This window comes from Eptatretus burgeri, chromosome 7 (assembly GCF_056783735.1).
Source record: "Eptatretus burgeri isolate ZD-2024b chromosome 7, Ebu_testis_v1, whole genome shotgun sequence".
In the NCBI taxonomy this organism is placed as follows: domain Eukaryota; kingdom Metazoa; phylum Chordata; class Myxini; order Myxiniformes; family Myxinidae; genus Eptatretus; species Eptatretus burgeri.
Window position 1 is genome coordinate 52,422,410 of NC_140967.1, and position 19,439 is coordinate 52,441,848.

At 34.2% G+C, this 19,439-nt stretch overlaps 1 long non-coding RNA gene across 1 annotated transcript; it reads left to right on the top strand.

Annotated features, from left to right (window-relative positions):
• The first annotated feature begins 1,605 nt into the window (after positions 1–1,605).
• On the top strand, positions 1,606–2,457 carry LOC147023254 (uncharacterized). Its single transcript, XR_015059737.1, has 3 exons — positions 1,606–1,746; positions 2,001–2,058; positions 2,352–2,457. It is a non-coding gene; the product is annotated as an uncharacterized LOC147023254 (long non-coding RNA).
• Positions 2,458–19,439: the final 16,982 nt, after the last annotated feature.

The following is a 19,439-nucleotide window of genomic DNA, read 5'->3' on the forward strand; positions in this document are numbered from 1 at the left end:
GTGTATTGTCCTGGCACCTGTCCTCGCTTAAGTTAAGATTGCAGAAGATATATCAGGATACGTCTGCTCTGTGTCTACTTTTGTAAGTTGCTTGTTTTATTGCCACACCACACTTTTTTTTCTATCTCTACTTACACACAACAATAAACTACCTTCACTGTGCCACATATTTTTCCTCTCCTGCCTGTAATAAATCTTTGTAAAAATGTTCCCAGCTCGTTTTTGTCTTTTCTTTCATTGATCCAGCATGGTCCGTTTCCTAGCCTCGCCGGGACTTTATTCCCAACGATCTATTCCTTTTAGCCAGTACACATCCTTGGCAATGTCGCTCAACTGCATCTGATCCGGTAAGGTGATCCGGTTCGGACAAGGCGTGCGAGGGCGTGTACCCCAGTAATTAGGTCATGTGATTATTTTTAGGTAACCAATATTAGACTGAGGACCCTCAGTCATGTGGTTGAGTTATTGGTGTTCACTGTCGGTTGGCGACCCACCGCGTCACGGGGTTATTCATGTGAGTAGGGTGAGTATACTGATTCTGGCTCACTTTTCCCCATGTAAGTGAATGGGGGATTTTCAGCGATTCATATTTTTTCCTGAAAAAATAAACCCCCTTTTTAGCCCAAGGTATATTTATTTGTCTCCCCTTTTAACCTTGGGGCACTCTATTTAAATAACCAATGCAACAAGATAAAGATTTGTTCAAGTAGCAAAGTAGTAATGTGATTTGTTAAAGGTGATTCTGAAGAAATATCTGAAACATGTAAGCCTTGGGACAATCTTTTTCAAATAACCAATGCATATTGTTTAGCTCACTCATTGAACCTATAAACATTTGTTCATTCTCAAATTCCTTCAATAGTTTCATTTTCTTTGCACAATAATCCCCATCTAAAATATTTAAAAATAAAACATTTGAATCTTTATATTTTTCAAGATACCCCTTTTGTGTCATTATGAAATGATAAACTTCTCTCATTGATCTCATCTGACCACCTCCTGAGGTGCATATCATTTTTGTGCATAAACCACGCCATAAAAAGTTTTGTTTCAAATGTTTTCAGTTCGTGCCGTGAAAATGAGGAAGTGTTTTTCGACACGGTCGTGCTGTGAAAATGAGGAAGTGTTTTTGGACAGTCGTGCTGTGAAAAAAATAGGAACTATTCTGTGAGACAAGGCCTCGTGTTTATATTTTAAATCAGAACACTAACAGGCTTTTAAACATAAGTTTAATCAAAATCATTTTAGGACATTTTAAGTATGTTTTGAAAATGATTCATACAATTTGAGAATATATCGCCCAATTATTTTCCAAGCTGTCTCGCCCGAAGCACCATTTCCTGTGGCCACACCCGATGATTAGGCAATTTTCTCATCGTTGCCTTATAAGTGATTCGCCAGACAGTTTCTGCCAGACGGGATTTTCATTTTTACAACTGAGACATGAGCGATCTTTCTTCCGACGAACAAAACAGCTCACCACAAAGTTGGTAAGCTTGTGTATGGATTCCTCTTTGAACGATGAAGCAATTGATTATAAATTAAATTGTGATAATTCTGATATATATATATATTTTTTCCTGGCAGGTCCTTGGAAGAAGTGGAGTTTACATATCATGATGAGGTGCATGAAATTAATGCTCTTATTGAAGACGTCAATGATCTTAGAAGAAAATTGAAAAACATTTTTAATGACTGGTACGAAGTCTTATCACGGCCTCTGATCTCGAATGAATTAAACCAACGGTGAGACACGTGTGTGTGTGTGTGTGTGTGTGTGTGTGTGTGTGTGTGTGTGTGTGTGTGTGTGTGTGTGTGTGCGTGTGCGTGTGCGTGTGCGTGTGCGTGTGTCTCTGTCCCTGTCTGTTTGTCTCTCTATCTCTCCCTGTCTGTCTCTTTTTATCTCTCTCTCTGTTTGTCTCTCTGTCTGTCTTTCTACCTACCTCTCTCTGTCTGTCTCTCCATCTTTTCCCTTGACTCATTAGTTTTTTTCTTTTCAGCTCGATCACACAACATAAGCTGTTGAAGCAATCTGGTACAACACATGATTTTCTGGAGGTAAATGTTTCTGAATTATTATTTAGTTATTTGTTTATTTATTCTTTTATTAATATCACTCTCTCTTTGGAATGTCGCCTTTTGTTGGTTGCATCATTAGTTTGGACACGGTTATGCCAGTACACTGGAATTCATTTTATTGGCCTCGGAAGGATGACAGGCTGAGTCGGCCTCCTGGTGTGTTAATTTAGTGGTCAACGAGGCTTGAACTTAGAACCAACACCAGGCTTATTAATATTACCATGTAATTATCTTAAAAACCTAATTATTATCCACTTTTTGTTTCAAAACAGAATATGGTGTCTGAGTTTTGAAATCACAAGACATCTGAAGAAGATTGCTGGGAAAGATTATACATTCTCGCAAATGAATATTTAATATTTTCAATTTTGATTAATTATATTTGTTTTGTTTATAATTACTTGATATTGAATTACAAAAAAGAATCAAGACATGAAGAGGAGAGGGAGGGGGGTAGGTGCGCTCCCCCAATGACCCATCACCCCCTCATCCCATCCTCTCCCCTCCCCGTGTGTGTGTGGGGAAGGGTGGGGGTGGGATGAGGGAGGTGGTGGGTCAAAGGTGGGGGTGCACAGGGGGGATGAGGGGGTGGGGCTTGTGTGGGAGGGGCTTGTGTGGGTGGGGTTTATGTGGGCGGGGCTTCGGTGGGGCTGATGTGAGTGGGGCTTGTGTGGGTGGGGGCTTCGGTGGGGTTTGTCTGGGCAGGGTTTATGTGGGTGGGGCTTGTGTGGGAGGGGTTTATGTGGGTGGGGGCTTCGGTGGGGTTTGTGTGGGCAGGGTTTATGTGGGTGGGGGCTTCGGTGGGGTTTGTGTGGGCAGGGTTTATGTGGGTGGGGGCTTTGGTGGGGTTTGTGTGGGCAGGGTTTATGTGGGTGGGGCTTGTGTGGGCAGGGTTTATGTGGGAGGGTTTATGTGGATGAGGCTTATATGGATGGGTGGAGAGATGGGTGGATGGGTGGATGGGTGGAGCTTGTGTGGATGGGTGGATAATTTTTTAATTAAATAAACATATTGTGTGTGGGGAACTAATCAACTCATTAACTAATCACTAATTATGTGAATATGATGAATGTGGGTGGAGCTTGTGTGGGGTTTGTGTGTGTGGAGCTTGTTTGGGGTTTGTGTGTGTGGAGCTTGTGGGGGGTGGGGTTTTTGTGTGGAGCTTGTGGGGGGTTTGTGTGTGGTGGGGTTTGTGTGGGGTTTGTGTGGAGCTTGTGTGGGGTAGGGTTTATGTGGGTGGGGTTTGTGTGGGCGGGGTTTATGTGGGTGGAGCTTTGGCTGGAGCTTGTGTGGGGTTTGGGGTGGGGTTTGTGTGGAGCTTGTGTGGGGTGGGGTTTATGTGGGTGGAGTTTGTGTGGGCGGAATCAAAAAGGGGCGGAGTCAAAAAATTTCAATTTATCTTTGTCTTTTGTAATTCCTGTGAATAAAATGAACCTAAAATCTCTTCCCCTTCCAAATCATATATCTTATAAGTCCAAGGAACCGTATCTATTACATAAACAATTTTAAAAAGTTCGTTCGTCCATCGTTTAATAGAACCTTTTTCAAAATGAGATTTCCACCTATATATTCTTACGATATCACCAACTTTGAACTTAGGTTTTCTGACATTAATCTCTTTTTCATGTTTTAATTTTGTAAATGTTTCTGATGGTTTCATATTTGTTGACGTGTGAATCGTGTTATTATACTTATCCACAATATCCTGAATAAAAGATGACCATTGTTGTGAACCGAGTTGTGTGAATTTTTTATATAGTCTCTCTTTTAAGGTCCGATTAAAACGTTCAACAGCAACGGCCTTCCCTTCATTAAAGGGACTGTATAATGTAATACTCTTACTTTTTTAGAGAATTCATAAATGTCTTGTTATAAAACTCTCTACCCTCATCAGTCCACAATTTTTTAGGTTTTCTCTTACTTTTATTAAATATCTGTTGAAAGGCTAACATAAGAGTATTACCTGTTTTGTTTTTTTTAATGGGACAACCCATGCGTATCTACTCAAATCAATAACGGTTAAAGCATACTTGTACCCCTTATCATTATTGAGTTCAATCAAATCGGCGGACCAGATATAATCTACTTCCTTGGAATAAACTTTCCTTCTCTGAAACTTTGTGAATATTGGTTTATGTAATTCATCAGCTAATTGCTCTTCAATCGTAATGACATCATTAGAGCCTATAAGTTTTTTTGAATTTCCAAGTCCAAGTTTAAATTTAGCACTGATCATCTTCTTCACGATGAACCTATCAACTTTTTCTCTCAAGTTTGGATTTTGTATCAGAGACAAATTATACAACATTTCTCTATCGGCTTCATGCTTTTCTTCCAAAGTTGTGGTATTCCCATAATCAATATTGTGTCTCATGCACACTTCATCAACTCTATTGATGGGCTCACTCCAGGATTTAGGATTGTCTGCCTCATCTAATCTTTTATCCAAGTTTGTGCCTGGACCACAGAAAGAATACCCTGGTAGATGTAATTCCCCTGGTATTCCAGTAGTTGTAAATTTACTTCCTGATAAAAACTTTTGTATATCTCCTCCGAGTTTGTGTTTGAAGATAAATTGATTTTTTTTTGAACCACACACCGAATATATACCTTTTTGTAAAACCCTGTTATTTTTACTTTTAAAATATGAGATATTTTAGTATTAGTTTTCTTTTTACATTTGAGACAATAACTCATTTATTTATGAGAAAAATTCCGACAGAGTGCAAAACCTTTTTAGTTTCCAACATGCACATTTGAATCTTAATTTTTAAAACATAAAGAATCATTAGAAATGCCTTCACCCTCTCCTCCATTTATTTAAGAAAAAATAAAAAACTTTAATTAACATCAATATCCTCTCCATGAAAACGATGTCAACGGTATTGTCGAAAATACTGCTAATAGACTTCTCAATTCTTTGTTTTCCTCCTCAGTGGGTTGAGTTATTTTCTGTAATACTACCAATCATTTTCTAATCTCACTGGTTTCCATATTTTCATATTTATTCAGTCTCACTCTTTCCTCCCTCTCCTCCTTCTCTCTTCTCTCTCTTCTCCTCTCTCTTCTCTCTCTCTCTCCTCCTTCTCTTTCTTCTCCCTTTCCTCTTTCTCTTTCTTCTCCCTCTCCTCCTTCTCTCTCTTCTCCTTTTCCTCCTCTTCTCTCTCTTCAACTTCCTCATCCCTTACTATCCTTGAATCGCTTACACCCCATAGAATATCATGCATATATTCATCAGGATTTCTTGTTATTCCTGTATCCAAAATATTTTTTTTACAACAGGTAACCAATAAAATATCTTTTGAATTACTAAAAGAGCCTTACGTTTTCTTAACTATATATTTTTTTTCATTATTTAACATTCTAATTAAATCTAAAGTTGTCGGTTTATCAACATCAGCATAATGCCAATCTTTTATTGAAAATACCTCATTCTTATGTTGTAGAACATATTTATTAAAATACCGAATACCCTTTTTTTGAAGGTATGCTTGGACACAGAAATGATAATTTTCTTGAAGCCTTCTTGCTGTCATTTATGTATTAGAAATATATGTTAAAATAATATTATGACACGAAACACCTCCCCATCTTCCTATAGTTAAATCATTTTGTATTTCCTTACTTATCATATATAAAACTGTTTTTAATGTTTTCATGATATAAACGAGGGCAAAACCATTATTATATTTACCCTTATTAAATTCTTTTATTTGTTGTCTACGAATCGTGGCTCCACAAAACTCATTCTCGATACCAAGTGGATAATATTCTTCCTTACGAGACTGATTTAATTGTTCCAGGTCTTCAAGGTCAATTTTAAATGACCAATTATACCCTAAACCATTCATATCATACCCCCATTGTTCTATGCTCATGCAAACGATACGCCCTTCTTTATAAAAATTTATTTTAATTCGAACTGTGAATTTTGTATGACCTGGAGATAAAATCAACACTTCTGTATCTTTGGAATACACGCACGTTTTATTTAAGGATATATATTGTGATAAATCGCTTAATCTCACCAAGTCATTCGCGTCAGTCGGGCTTGGATAATTTTTTAATTTATCAGCATTTTTCATATTAATATTTTTGTTTATATTATATTTATGTTGTTCAGCCTGTGCCTTTGTGTAATAATTTGATAAATCAATATCCAGTTCTTGGGATACACCAAAGATAGAACCATCTTTCCCAACATAAGTCATTTATATTAGATTAAAAATAATGTCATAAAAAAAATTATTTTTGTTGAGTTGAAATAATACATATAGACATAATTGACCACAACACTTGGAATTTAATTATTGGACTTGAAATGTTTGATAAACACCATTCTGTAAGAATTTTATGACTTCAACAGGTGGTGGAAGACCAAAACTATCAAAATAATATTTGTCTTGATTATTAAAAATACAAACCTAATGAGAACCGTTCCCATTATTATCTTCTAAGTTCATAATAATATTCTTTGTATGTTTAGGCACGTTTGTTAATTCATCTCTCATACAAATAACCACATTATGAATTTTTAATTTCTTACAATATTTGACAAGTTGTAAATTTGATGTTGTATTCTTTCCAAATTCTTTAAACCACTCATCAATGCTCATTTATGTATTAGAAAGATATAATCCATTACCCCTTTTAGTTAATTTTACACCTGCTTGTGCGATAGAAGAAAGCATATCTCCAACTAACAATATCGCTTTATCAGGCAGACCTTCAAGTTTTTCAGCAAAATCTACAATTACACCACTTCCACTAATTTGTTTCTCCAACTCTTTGTTATGTCTTTCCAATTCTTTTTGAGACCGGAGTTGAGACTTCCTTTCGTTGGCGGTTTTCACCGCTGTTGAAATACCACCCGTCAATGCTCCAACCACACTTAAACCAGCAAATAAAGGAATTAGAAATGGGAGAAATCCTCCACTCGTCTGTCTTATTGAATATTTTTTAAACAATGGTTTTGTCATTTTAATTTTAAGTGAGCCAGTATCATTCAAGATTTTAACCTGTTCTCTTGTGAGCAAAACATCAATTCTTATTGCTCCTTTTCTCTGAATTGTATAAACGTTAATTGTAAATGGCTTTTGATTTTGAACACAAGATGATAGTTTATGAAGATTGATTTGATTAACATATTCCCCAGTTGGTACTTTGCCACTCATTTATTTACCAAAAAATTATGTGAGACTCATCATAACACCATTATCTGTATTAACCTGCAATTCTGTTTCTTCCAAAAGCAAACAATATGCATCAACTTCTTCACTCTCTCCTCTTTCAATGTACAGGGAAGTATCCACTCGATTAGACTTTATAGTTTCCTTTTGAGCACTCAGGTCAAACGCATAGATTGCATACAAATTTTTAAATGCTGTCAGATCCAAAATAGGTTCTTTATTTCCATTACTTTCACACACCTTTTGGTAAGACTTGTAGGCTTCAGCAAAATCATTTTTTTCGCAATTAATTTCCAATCTATCTCATGGGTAAAATGTTCCATCGAGAGAAACACGAAGTTGTTTCACCTTAGCATTATCACTCAATGCATTATTCTTATGAGTCACAGTATCTGGCTTTTTAAAAATGATCCACAGATATCGTGGCTTTCCTTCCAGAACACCCAAATTCCACGTGTAAGTGGTTTGGTTGAGTTTAACGTGTTGACATCTTCGTTTGAGGGATGATACACCGATTGGTTTCTTTGAGTTAAGTCTTCCATTCAACATCTCTTCTGTTTTAAGATTAGGAGTATATTCACTAATATACCAACTCATTTCATCAATTACAAATTTATTCTGATCACCAAAAGCACAACCAACACCAAAAAGCAATCTATTTTCATTATCATTCCTTTGGAGTTGAAATCTAATTTTAAGACCATACAGAACTTTATCATGATCACAAAATCCAAATATACCTTGAAGAGGAACTGCCACAGTAAAACTATTACCTGCTTTTGTATCATCATTATACATTCCTTTCCTTTGATTATATCCAGGGTCTGTGTTTGTTCCCGTTGACATATCAGGAAAAAAACCTTCGACAGCCTCCTTTCCCATTCTATCACCGAATGAATATAGTGTAAATTTCATCATTTCAGATACAGCAGAGACATAATCAACTGCTTCAACTTCTTGTGTTCCAATGTACAAACGAACACAATCACATATTTTCAAGAAGAAATCATTTACGAGTGTAGCGTTTGTGTTATTCCCAGCCTTAGTGAATGTAAATTTACACAAGAAACTTTCGGATAGATTCAAATAGGTTTGTTGATTATTTATTTCAAAACTTTTTGTACCATTTGCATTCCAGTCTGTTCCAGTTATTGCATTTCCCTTGAAGTAATCTTCTTTTTAGTGGAGTTTGAGATAATAATAGTATCATCCAAATCATAGATACTATCAATTGCTTCCATACTTGTATTTATTAAGGAAAAAAGATGTTAAAACTTTTGAAACCCTGATCCAAGTATTAAAATTATTTTCTGTGGTTCTTGGGGAGACAACTGGGTTGTGCCTTTCTTAATTTCTTTTATTGCTTGGAATTTATGAGATTCCTTTTGGGCATCTTTTATACTCTTTATTGCACCTGCTACATTTCCCACAGCAGAAGCAGTTGAACCAATTAGGTCTTGATGTTTAAGAATAGTTGAACCGATACCCATTAGAGTATCAATTATCCCATCTCCTCTAAATTGATGTCCGACACCCCTTTGTCTCGTAGGTTAGCTCGTACCAAGATACATACCTTCGCCCTTGTAGTATGGGGAAAGGAACATCCCATCCCCTATAATTATTTTATATTTCCCAACTCGTGTTTCCTCACAATAACCATCGTATTTATTTATTGGAAAACTTCACGTCGGTGAATTCTGATGGATATAACTTCTCCATTAAAAGAAATCATACGATTATCTTGGTCGGTTATCCTAAAATTTACTCTGTGTATGTTTTTTCCTGACACAGGGAGATAAACCAAATTTTTGGGTTCCACATTGAATTTATTACCAATTGGGGTTGAGTATGCACTGAATGAAAATATTGTATTTGTTTTTATTCCATCATTATAAGCACCATCAATCAAATCACAGTGAATTAATACCGAATTTATTCCTGAGGATATTTGAATGACATTATCACTGTAAAACGTCCCATTAGTTTCAATCTTTTTTGAGGAGAAACCTAATAACTCTCAAAATGAATTATGAATTGTGAAATCAACCTTGAAGTTATTTTTAAGTTAAATGGTTGATTTTAAAGTATGTTTTTGAATATCTATAACAATATTTTTTGGTTCATCACCCTGTTCTTTCATAAGACGAGCAATTTCAGAAGATATTTGAGAAATCTCATATGCTCCGGGTGAAACTGTTATCGTTTTGTATCTACTTCCCGGATTATTACTAAACTTGTCATTTTTCTCGGTTATATTAAATAAGGTATTATAAGTTTCCATGGACAATAAAGATGCCTCATATTGTTTTGTTGTGTGAAGTTGTAGTGGGTGTGGGAATGAAGATGTGTGGTCGCTTGTGAAATTTAAATTAAGGATTGTGCTTCTCATCTCATTTAATATGAGAAAAATGTCTTTATATTGATATTTATTAATTATTTTCATGTTCATCAACTGGTCTAAAATGGCTGATGCTTCATTAAAACAATTGTCATTTCCAGCCTTCTTACTGCCTAACAACAATAACAGTCTATTAACAAATTGTGATGGGTCATTTGGAAGAAAACTAACACCTGAACCAAGGATACTTAAAGCCTGAATGATGTGTTTCTCCTTCTACCAGAAAGAATAACCATATAATCAACAGAGTTCAGCAGATCAATATATACTTTATCATCATTATTTTTCATATCCAATGGTTTATCAATACACTTTGATTCATCCCTCACAGTTGAACCTTGTCTTCCATCTTTTGTGAGAAGAAACAATCATCTTGGAGTTAGTTTGACAGGGGGTTGAGCAGAACTCAAGAACTTGAATTCCTCATTAAATATCAATACCTTTTCTTGAACAAGATGAAATATTGATGATTGTTCTGTTGGAATGAGCCCTGCTTTGGTTTTTGAATCTGCTGAATATTCATTGTTTTGAAGAGCATTCACAATATAATCAGGGGGTCAATTCATCTCTTCCAGTTGTTGAAATAATCCTTCATCATCATATTCTAATTCTCCAATATGCTCTAATTCTTCCGCCGACATTTGACTGAAATCTTTTAACATTTGGAGCTTTCTCGGAGTATAATTTATTGTGGGAACTGTGGAAACATCGATAATTTTTTCTTGGGAAGTTTTTAAAACTGGTTTAAAAAATTTCTCTTGTTTTCTTTCAAATGCTTCTTCACCCGTTAGTTTTTGTCTGCATTTCTTCTTTATGCCTTCCTGTTGTTTTACAACTTTTGAAACCAACTCTTGATGTTCCCTAAATCTTCTTGCTCTTTCTTTCGCATCCATTTATTAATTGAAAAATATCATTTAATATCTCATCTTGTTTCACAACAATATATTTATATTTTTCAGTCGTGTGTTTCATGTAATCCCCAAATTCCTTTTTACTACATAATGTAGAACAATTGTCTCTCCAAAAATTGTTTATATCTATTGAATTTAACTTGAATAAAATAAAAGTATGAGCATTGTTTCTGATGGAATGACGAGGAAGTTGAAAGTACGATTGACTAAGATAAATACAATTACAAGAAGAATGTCTCCCTCTTGTGTAGTAGCTGTCCATTACAGTTTGGTTTCTCTCATTAACACAATCATCAAAGATAACGAGGTTCTTTTTAGATTTATCCAAATCTTGGGGAGACGGAATATCATCCGTATTATCACTAAGAATACAAGTTATCGGTTTTGATTTCTTTTTACATCTCTGTGTATCACAAAATAGTTGAATTATATCTTCAATGTTTTAATCATTTAGGTTTTTTTGAAGTTTAAATCAACTGATTATATCTTCATTTTGAAGACCAGCATTAAAACCTTGTGAGAGTAGTTGATACTCTGGTTGAAAACTCGACTTTGTGAAAATGATTAAATTATCATAATCTAAAAAGTTGGGAGTCAGGAGCATCTTCAAAAGTAAGCAGGTTTTTCTACAACCGCTTGAACCAACTATGAGACATCTTAATGAATTTAGAAGATTTTTCTTCTTCTTCTTCTTCTTCTTCTTTCAGCTGCTCCCGTTAGGGGTCGCCACAGCGGATCATCCGTATGATCCGCATAGTGATTTGGCACATGTTTTACGCCGGATGCCCTTCCTGACGCAACCCTGGTCGCCTCTTACGACACAGGGATATGGTACACCTATTTTAACCGGGGTATACACCGGCCCAGTACACTGGTACTCACTTTGCCGACCTCGGAAGGATGACAGGCTGAGTCAACCACCTGGTGTATTAATTCAGTGGCCCAACGGGGCTTGAACTCAGGACCTTTTGGATCCCAAGCCGCTGCCCTAACCACTGCGCCAACACCAGGCTCAAATTTTTATGCTTGATTTTTATGATTGTTAAATTTTATCTTATTTTCCCAAATGGGTAAAAAATCATTAATTTATATATTTGGAAAACAGGTTATTTAATTTATTGTTGGCTTTTTAGAAACTCTATATTTTATCGAAGTTCAGGTTTAATTTCAAGATAATCCATTATTTTATTTATGCAATATCTTGTGTTGATATTTCCCTGAAAATCACATCCATGAATAATATATAACAACAATCCTTTGAACATTTCTCTAATACGTTCAGTTTCTTCCCTTGTAAGGAAAGGTGTGTTATCACCCTCATACTTTATTCATTTCTCTAATCAATCCTGTAAAGTAATTCATTTTTGGTGTAAATCTAAAAGAATTATTTTCCTTTTTAAATTTTATATGATGATGAATTAGAAGATAATCACAAAATATACATTGTTTATAAGCTTTTGACTCTGTGTTTAATCCCCGTCTTTCACACGCAGGACAATTCTCAAATTTGTCATGTGGAGAATCAGGGAATTCAAGAGGCTCAAAATCGAGTAAACTATTCATATTTATAAAATAAAACTTTACTTAAACTGAAATTTATCTTCGTTATCATCTTCGATACTTTCAGACTCATCTATACTTTCATAACTATCGTTTGAACACAAACTCTTGCTATCATAACTATCGTTTGAATGCAAACTCTCGGTATCATAATCACTCTCATAATCTTCAAAACCTTCAGTTGAATATTGACTCATATCATATTTAATTAGTAGAAAAAAAGATTACCATCGATATCTATATACTTTTTTTCATTAACAGATTCAACTGCTACATTTTTTAAATTAAAGGTAATTTTAAAATGATCCTTTACTACAATTGAACGAAATGTCATTTCACCTGATATATTAACATCCTTTATTTCATCAGGATTTGTATCTTTAGGGTTGTTGAAAAAAATACAAATTTCTCCTTGCATATTACAGATGGTCTTATCTTTTCTTTCTAAAGCTTCATCCATAAGGTTTTTATTTTTTGATACTTTTTCTTGTTTCATTGCTTTTGCTAGTTTTGAATATATTGCCAGAAGGAGAGGAGAAACTTTTGTTAGAAATACCTTAATTGATGTTCTTCCAGGTATATTAAAAGCCCTTCCACTGAAGGAAATTGAAGAACTCATCTTATCCACCATAATTGGTTTATCCAATAGTTGTTATATTTATCTTTGTTAACTTTTACATCCTTGACATATTTCTCAGTATCTTTTACAAATGAAGAGATTGATTGAAACTTGTCTTTTGTGTCTTGAAACATTGTATTTATTAAGTGAAAAAAGTTGGAGGATAAAATGGTTTTAAGCACAGATTCACCTATAAATTAAACGAAATTTTCATCAAGAAAATTTTAGTTTCAGCAAAGTTTTATTATATAAATATGGTGAATACAACAAACTGCGATGTTTGTAATCACGAATATAAATATTATTAAAAAAACCTTCAAACCAACAAACACATTCAATCTTTTCAAACAAATATCTCCTCTTGAGTTGGAAAGAAAACATTGTGATATCTGCTCAAAGGATGTTTTGAAGAGTTGTTATAAGAATCACCTTCAATCACAAAAACACAAGAAAAATGAGTTTTAAGTAAAGGGAGACTATTATATTGAAAACACTGATGGGGCATTTAAAGGGCATATAAAAATAAGGATTTTTCAATTTGGAGAACCCGGTCCATCATCAATAGCTGAATCAATTGAAATAGGGAAACCTGATGTTGAAAAAGTTATTAAAAAGACATTAAAAGAAATGAAAACTTTAAAGTTTTATATGGGAGTGAAAATGAATATGAAAAGACAAGATGAAGAACAAACTCCTTATATGAGAACAGATCTTCATTTTATAACATCATTTCAAGATTTTTTGAATAGTGGGGTTTATGAAGAACTATCAAAACAAGAGGAGGATGTTGATAATACAGTGGTAGGAAGTGGATATAATATTTTAAAAATCATCTTTTTAGATTTACACATTCTAAAATAAAACCCTCTGAAAGCTTCTTCTTATATTGAATGACCAAAAGAAATAAAACTAAAGAAGGCAGTTGTTAATATTAAGAACAATGATAATAAATGTTTTCTCTGGTCTGTTGTTGCTCACTTACATCCACCAAAATGTAATTCAGAAAGAGTAAAACAATATATGAAATATGAGAATACCTTGGACATTAAAGATTTTAAATTCCTAATGCCACTAACAGATATTCCTAAATTTGAAAAAAAGAATAATCTTTCTATTAATGGATATGGATTAACTAGAGAGAATAAAGTTCAGGTATTAAAAATTTCAAACAACTATAAAAATGAAGAAACACACATTGATCTTTTATATTTTAGTGTTGCAAAGAATTCACATTATACACACATCAATAATTTATCAAGATTAATCTCTTCTCAGGTATTCAGAACAGCAAACAAAATATATCCTTGTTAGCAATGTCTTTCATTTCAGACAAAAGAATGATTAGAACAACATTCAAAATATTGTCGTAATCATAAATCAGCTGTAATTGCAATGCCTAAACCTGGTGAAAAGATTTCTTTTGAAGATTATAATAAATCTATCATGCACCCATTTGTGATATACGCTGATTTTGAATGTATCCTTAAAAAGATAAATACTGCTTCTCCTAATCTAAAAGAATCACATACAAATAAATATCAAAAACATATTCCTTGTGGTTTCTGTTATTATATCAAATCATCTGTTGGAGAAAAGTATAATAAACTTGAACATTATAGTGGAAAAAAAGCTTCACAAGAGTTTGTAAAACGATTAGAAAAGGATTGTATAAGACTAACTAAATTAATGAAAGAAACAAATGAACCGATGAAATTAACCCAAGAAGCAAAATTAGACTTTAGAAAGAAAAATATCTGTCATATTTGTGAGGAGGAAATTGAGGAGTCTAAAGTTAGGGATCATTGTCATCTTACTGGTAAATATAGAGGTCCCGCTCATTCCTGTTGTAATTTTAATTATAAATTACCTTCTTTTATTCCAGTCTTTCTTCACAACAGCGCCAACTATGATACACATCTATTTATAAATGAACTTTCAAAAACACCAGGGAATATTTCTGCCATAACAAACACAAGTCAAAAGTGTATTTCATTTACAAAAATGATATTCACAAAACCTTTAACTCGTATTAGGTTTCTAGATTCTTACAAGTTCATGGGAACACCACGAGCCAACCTCGCATCAAATCTAAGCTCCACGGGCTCTTTTCCAAATCTAAATTCATTCTTTCCAAAAGAGGAAATTCTCACTAAAGAGGAAATTCAGATTAAAGAGAGAATTCAAAGTAAAGAGGAAATTCTAATTAATGAGGAAATTAATGAAGAAATTCTTACTGAAGATGAAATTCTAATTATAAAGGAAATTCTAACTAAAGAGGAAATTCTGATTATAGATGAAATTCTGATTAGAGAGGGAATTCTAACGAGAGAGGAAATTCAAACAAGGAATGAAATTCAAAGTAAAGAGAAAATTCTTACAAGTAAGGGACTTTATCCTTATGATTATATGGATTCATTTATTAGATTTAAAGAAACACAACTTCCTTCAAAAGAAAGTTTCTATAATAACCTTTATGAAGAAGAGATAAGTGATAAGGAATATAAACGCGCACAAGAAATTTGGAAAATATTTAAGATAAAGAACCTTGGAGAATATCATGATTTGTATCTAAAAACAGATGTTTTATTGTTAGCTGATGTGTTTGAAGCTTTTAGATCACTCTTTCATAATAAAAACTGTTATGGATTAGATCCTGCCCACTATTTCACAGCTCCTGGTTTCGCTTGGAGTGCAATGTTGAAAATGACAAAACAAGATATAGATTTAATCAGTGATGTAGATATGCTTTTGATGATTGAGAAGTCCAAGAGAGGTGGAATATCACAAGTATGTTCAAAAAGATATGCTAAAGCAAATAATAAATATCTTCCAAATTATGAGAGTGAAAAAGATAGTAATTATTTGATGTATTTTGATGCTAATAATTTGTATGGATGGGCAATGTCTCAATCTCTGCCTTATGGTAAATTAGAGTGGGTGGAAGAAAAGGATTATGAAAAGGCTTTGATGAATATTGTTATTTCTTCTCAAGAGGAATTGAATGAGGAAGAAGAAGGTTATTATTTTGAAGTTGATTTGAGGTACCTGAGTGATCTTCATAATAAGCATAAAGACCTTCCTTTTGCATGTGAGAAAGAAACCCCAAAGAAAGAATGGTTAAGTAATTATCATAAAAGTTTTAATATTAAAGGTAAATCAACAGAAAAGTTATGAACAACATTCTATGATAAAGAGGGATATGTTTTGCATCAAAGGAACTTGAGACAATATTTATCTGCTGGGTTGAGAGTAGCTAAATTCATAGAGTTTTAAAAATTAAACAAAGTCCTTGGATGGAAAAGTATATTAAATTCAACACAGATATGAGAGCAAATACAAAAGTAAAATTTGAAGGGGACTTTTATAAATTAATGATAATGCTGCATTTGGAAAGACTATGGAAAATGTTAGAAACAGACAAAACATTAGATTCGCAACATCTTGGAAAGAAGCTTCTAGATTGATAAATAAACCAAGTTTTGTGAGAGAAGAGGTTTTTTCAGAGAACTTTTCTGCTATTCATATGAAAAAGGAAAGTATTGTCATCGATAAACCAATTTATATTGGAACAGTAGTTCTTGATTTATCAAAGATATTGATGTATGATTATTTGTATAATGACTTAAAGGAAGAGTATGGTGAAAATGTTTCATTGTTGTATATGGACACTGATAGTTTTATTCTAGATATAAAAACTGATGATGTTTATAAAGATATGAAGAAAAATATTGGAGTATATGATACAAGTAATTTTAGTCAGAAGAGCGAGTTATTTTCAAAAAAGAATGAAAAGGTTATTGGTACGTTTAAGGATGAGTTGGGTGGAAAAGTAATGAGTGAGTTTATTGGATTGAGAGCAAAGGCATATGCTTATAAGTATGGTGATCAGATTGATAAAAGGTTAAAGGGAATAAAGAAATATGTAATAAAGAAATCAATAACTTTTAGAAATTACTATAATTGTTTGATGAATAAGAAAGAAGAATATAGGAAAATGAATACAATAAGAAGTTATAAACATAAGATAAAGTGAAGAAGTAAATAAAAAGGCTTTAGGAGCCTTTGATGATAAGAGATTTATTTTAGATTATGGAATAGATCGTGTTCGATATGGATATTGTATGATAGAGTGAATATTTTATCATAGAGTATATAGAATAGATTGTGTTCCATATGGATATTGTATGATAGAGTGAATAGAATAGATTGTGTTCCATATGGACACAAGTTTTAACGATGGAAAGAGGGGTTAGGGTTTGTAAGGGCTACCGCCACATTTTTCACAATATATAAATGGTTGAACCAAGTATTAATCAAACTAAAGAGTGGAGAAAATCTCAGTCTTGGTATATAAATGGAAAACATAATGAATGTGAAAAATATCAAATGTCTTGTTGAAAAAATAACCAAAACAAAGGTAAATAAAACAAATAAGCGAATCAATTTAAAAACCAATAAGTTGGAGGATGTTAAGAAAATAATAAACATCCTTGAATGGACTGAAAAATTTGATGGTTATCAATTGAACAATGGAAAAATAATTTACTACAATCTCAAAATGATATGCAACTCAGGAGGTGGTCAGATGAGATCAATGAGAGAAGTTTATCATTTCATAATGACACAAAAGGGGTATCTTGAAAAATATAAAGATTCAAATGTTTTATTTTTAAATATTTTAGATGGGGATTATTGTGCAAAGAAAATGAAACTATTGAAGGAACTTGAGAATGAACAAATGTTTATAGGTTCAATGAGTGAGCTAAACAATATGCATTGGTTATTTGAAAAAGATTGTCCCAAGGCTTACATGTTTCAGATATTTCTTCAGAATCACCTTTAACAAATCACATTACTACTTTGCGACTTGAACAAATCTTTATCTTGTTGCATTGGTTAATTAAATAGAGTGCCCCAAGGTTAAAAGGGGAGACAAATAAATATACCTTGGACAAAAAAGGGGGTTTATTTTTTCAGGAAAAAAATATGAATCGCTGAAAATCCCCCATTCACTTACATGGGGAAAAGTGAGCCAGAATCAGTATACTCACCCTACTCATGTGTGATGGCCTGCGATTTCCGGGGAGTCTGGTGGGAACCAGAAATAGCTTCCCTCCCTCGTGGTCGTCTCACCCAGACCCCCGGCTGCAACATTATGTATATCTATAGATATATGTTGTTGGTGGTGGGGGGGGGGGTTATGAGGTGTTTTCTGTTCGAAATTTTGATTAGTTCTTTCACATGATTGCAAACTTTGTTGGGTTGTGTTTCTTCGTGTGGAAATATATTGGTTCTGTTCATGTATTATTGTCGATCTGATGTGGTGTCAAAGGTTGTCCTTGTTTTTTGTCCTGCCAACCCTTCATGAGTGTAAGGAGTTCTGGAAAAGCAGATATAAGTTGTTGATGAATTGGCCTGTAGGCCGAGTTCATTGTTTCATCTCAGACTTGTTGGTATCATACTTGCTGTTGCTCTTAATGGGACCTGAGCACGGTGTTGTGGAGACGGTGCATTTCAAAATTACGGACTTGATCCCAGAGGAGGTGGGAGCTTTGTGGAAGATACCAGAACATCTTTTGCTTTGTGTGGAAGTAAACTGCCATTGGCTAGGACAGAATCATGAGGTGAAACAACTTGGGCATAAAGGAGAAAACAGGACAAAGTCGAGGTTAATTGTATCCTTCCACCTTGCCACCTTGGGGTCCGAATTACAGCAAAAGTGGAAAGTGGTGATGCTGCTTGGTCTTCAGGTGTAAGGTACAAGCAGTGTTCTTGTATAGAAGTTTTGTGCACCCGTATAGCCTTCTATATTTCCTCTGCACCCATCTATCTTCTGCCACCATTGAGGCGCCACAGTGTGCAACCTTAAAGAGCGAATGTGCAGTGTAGACAGTAACAATATTTACCAGAATATATTTCATCTACATTGTGACTGGCAGCTTTCATTTTCATGCCATCCCTTTTGTTTTCACAGATAGGCAGTGAAAATCTGAACAGAGGTGGATACTTTGATACCTGGGAGGGCTCCGTTCCACCTTCTGAAACACACACATGGAGATAACAACCAATGTGCGCGCACGCACACACACACACACACACACACACACACACACACACACACACACACACACACACACACACACACACACACACAGTAGTCATGCGAGAGCATTATTTAAACTTGAATTGAGATATCACCCTTCTTTCTTTCTTGCTTCTACGTTAGGCCACCGTTTTAATGATCACCCCTCCTGTATCCAGCTCTTCGGTATACAATTACAAACTTTATGCATATTAGCAGTTCAAACAATAAAAACTGCTGAAAAAATATATGTGGTGCTTGCTCAATGTCAGGAATCTCCTGCACATCGCAAATATCTATCAAAACTGATTTTATGTTCCAAACAAAATTTTGAGCCATTATGTATCAAACAAAATAAACAAATGTAATCGGCCAGCAGAGGAAAGGTTTATAAGAGTTTGTAGTGAACTTTGATAAGGAAGAACTTAATGTGATGAAAAGAGGACATGTGATAGGGCGAGAAGGTAAGAAGTGAGAAATGAAAGAGAAGCGGAGTCAGTGAGGCAGATTTAATGAGTCTGCCAATGGAGATTGATGAAGGCAGTTTCCTGTAAAGTCACCTGAGGCTAAAGCAAAAAGCAGTAACAAATATGCAAATTAA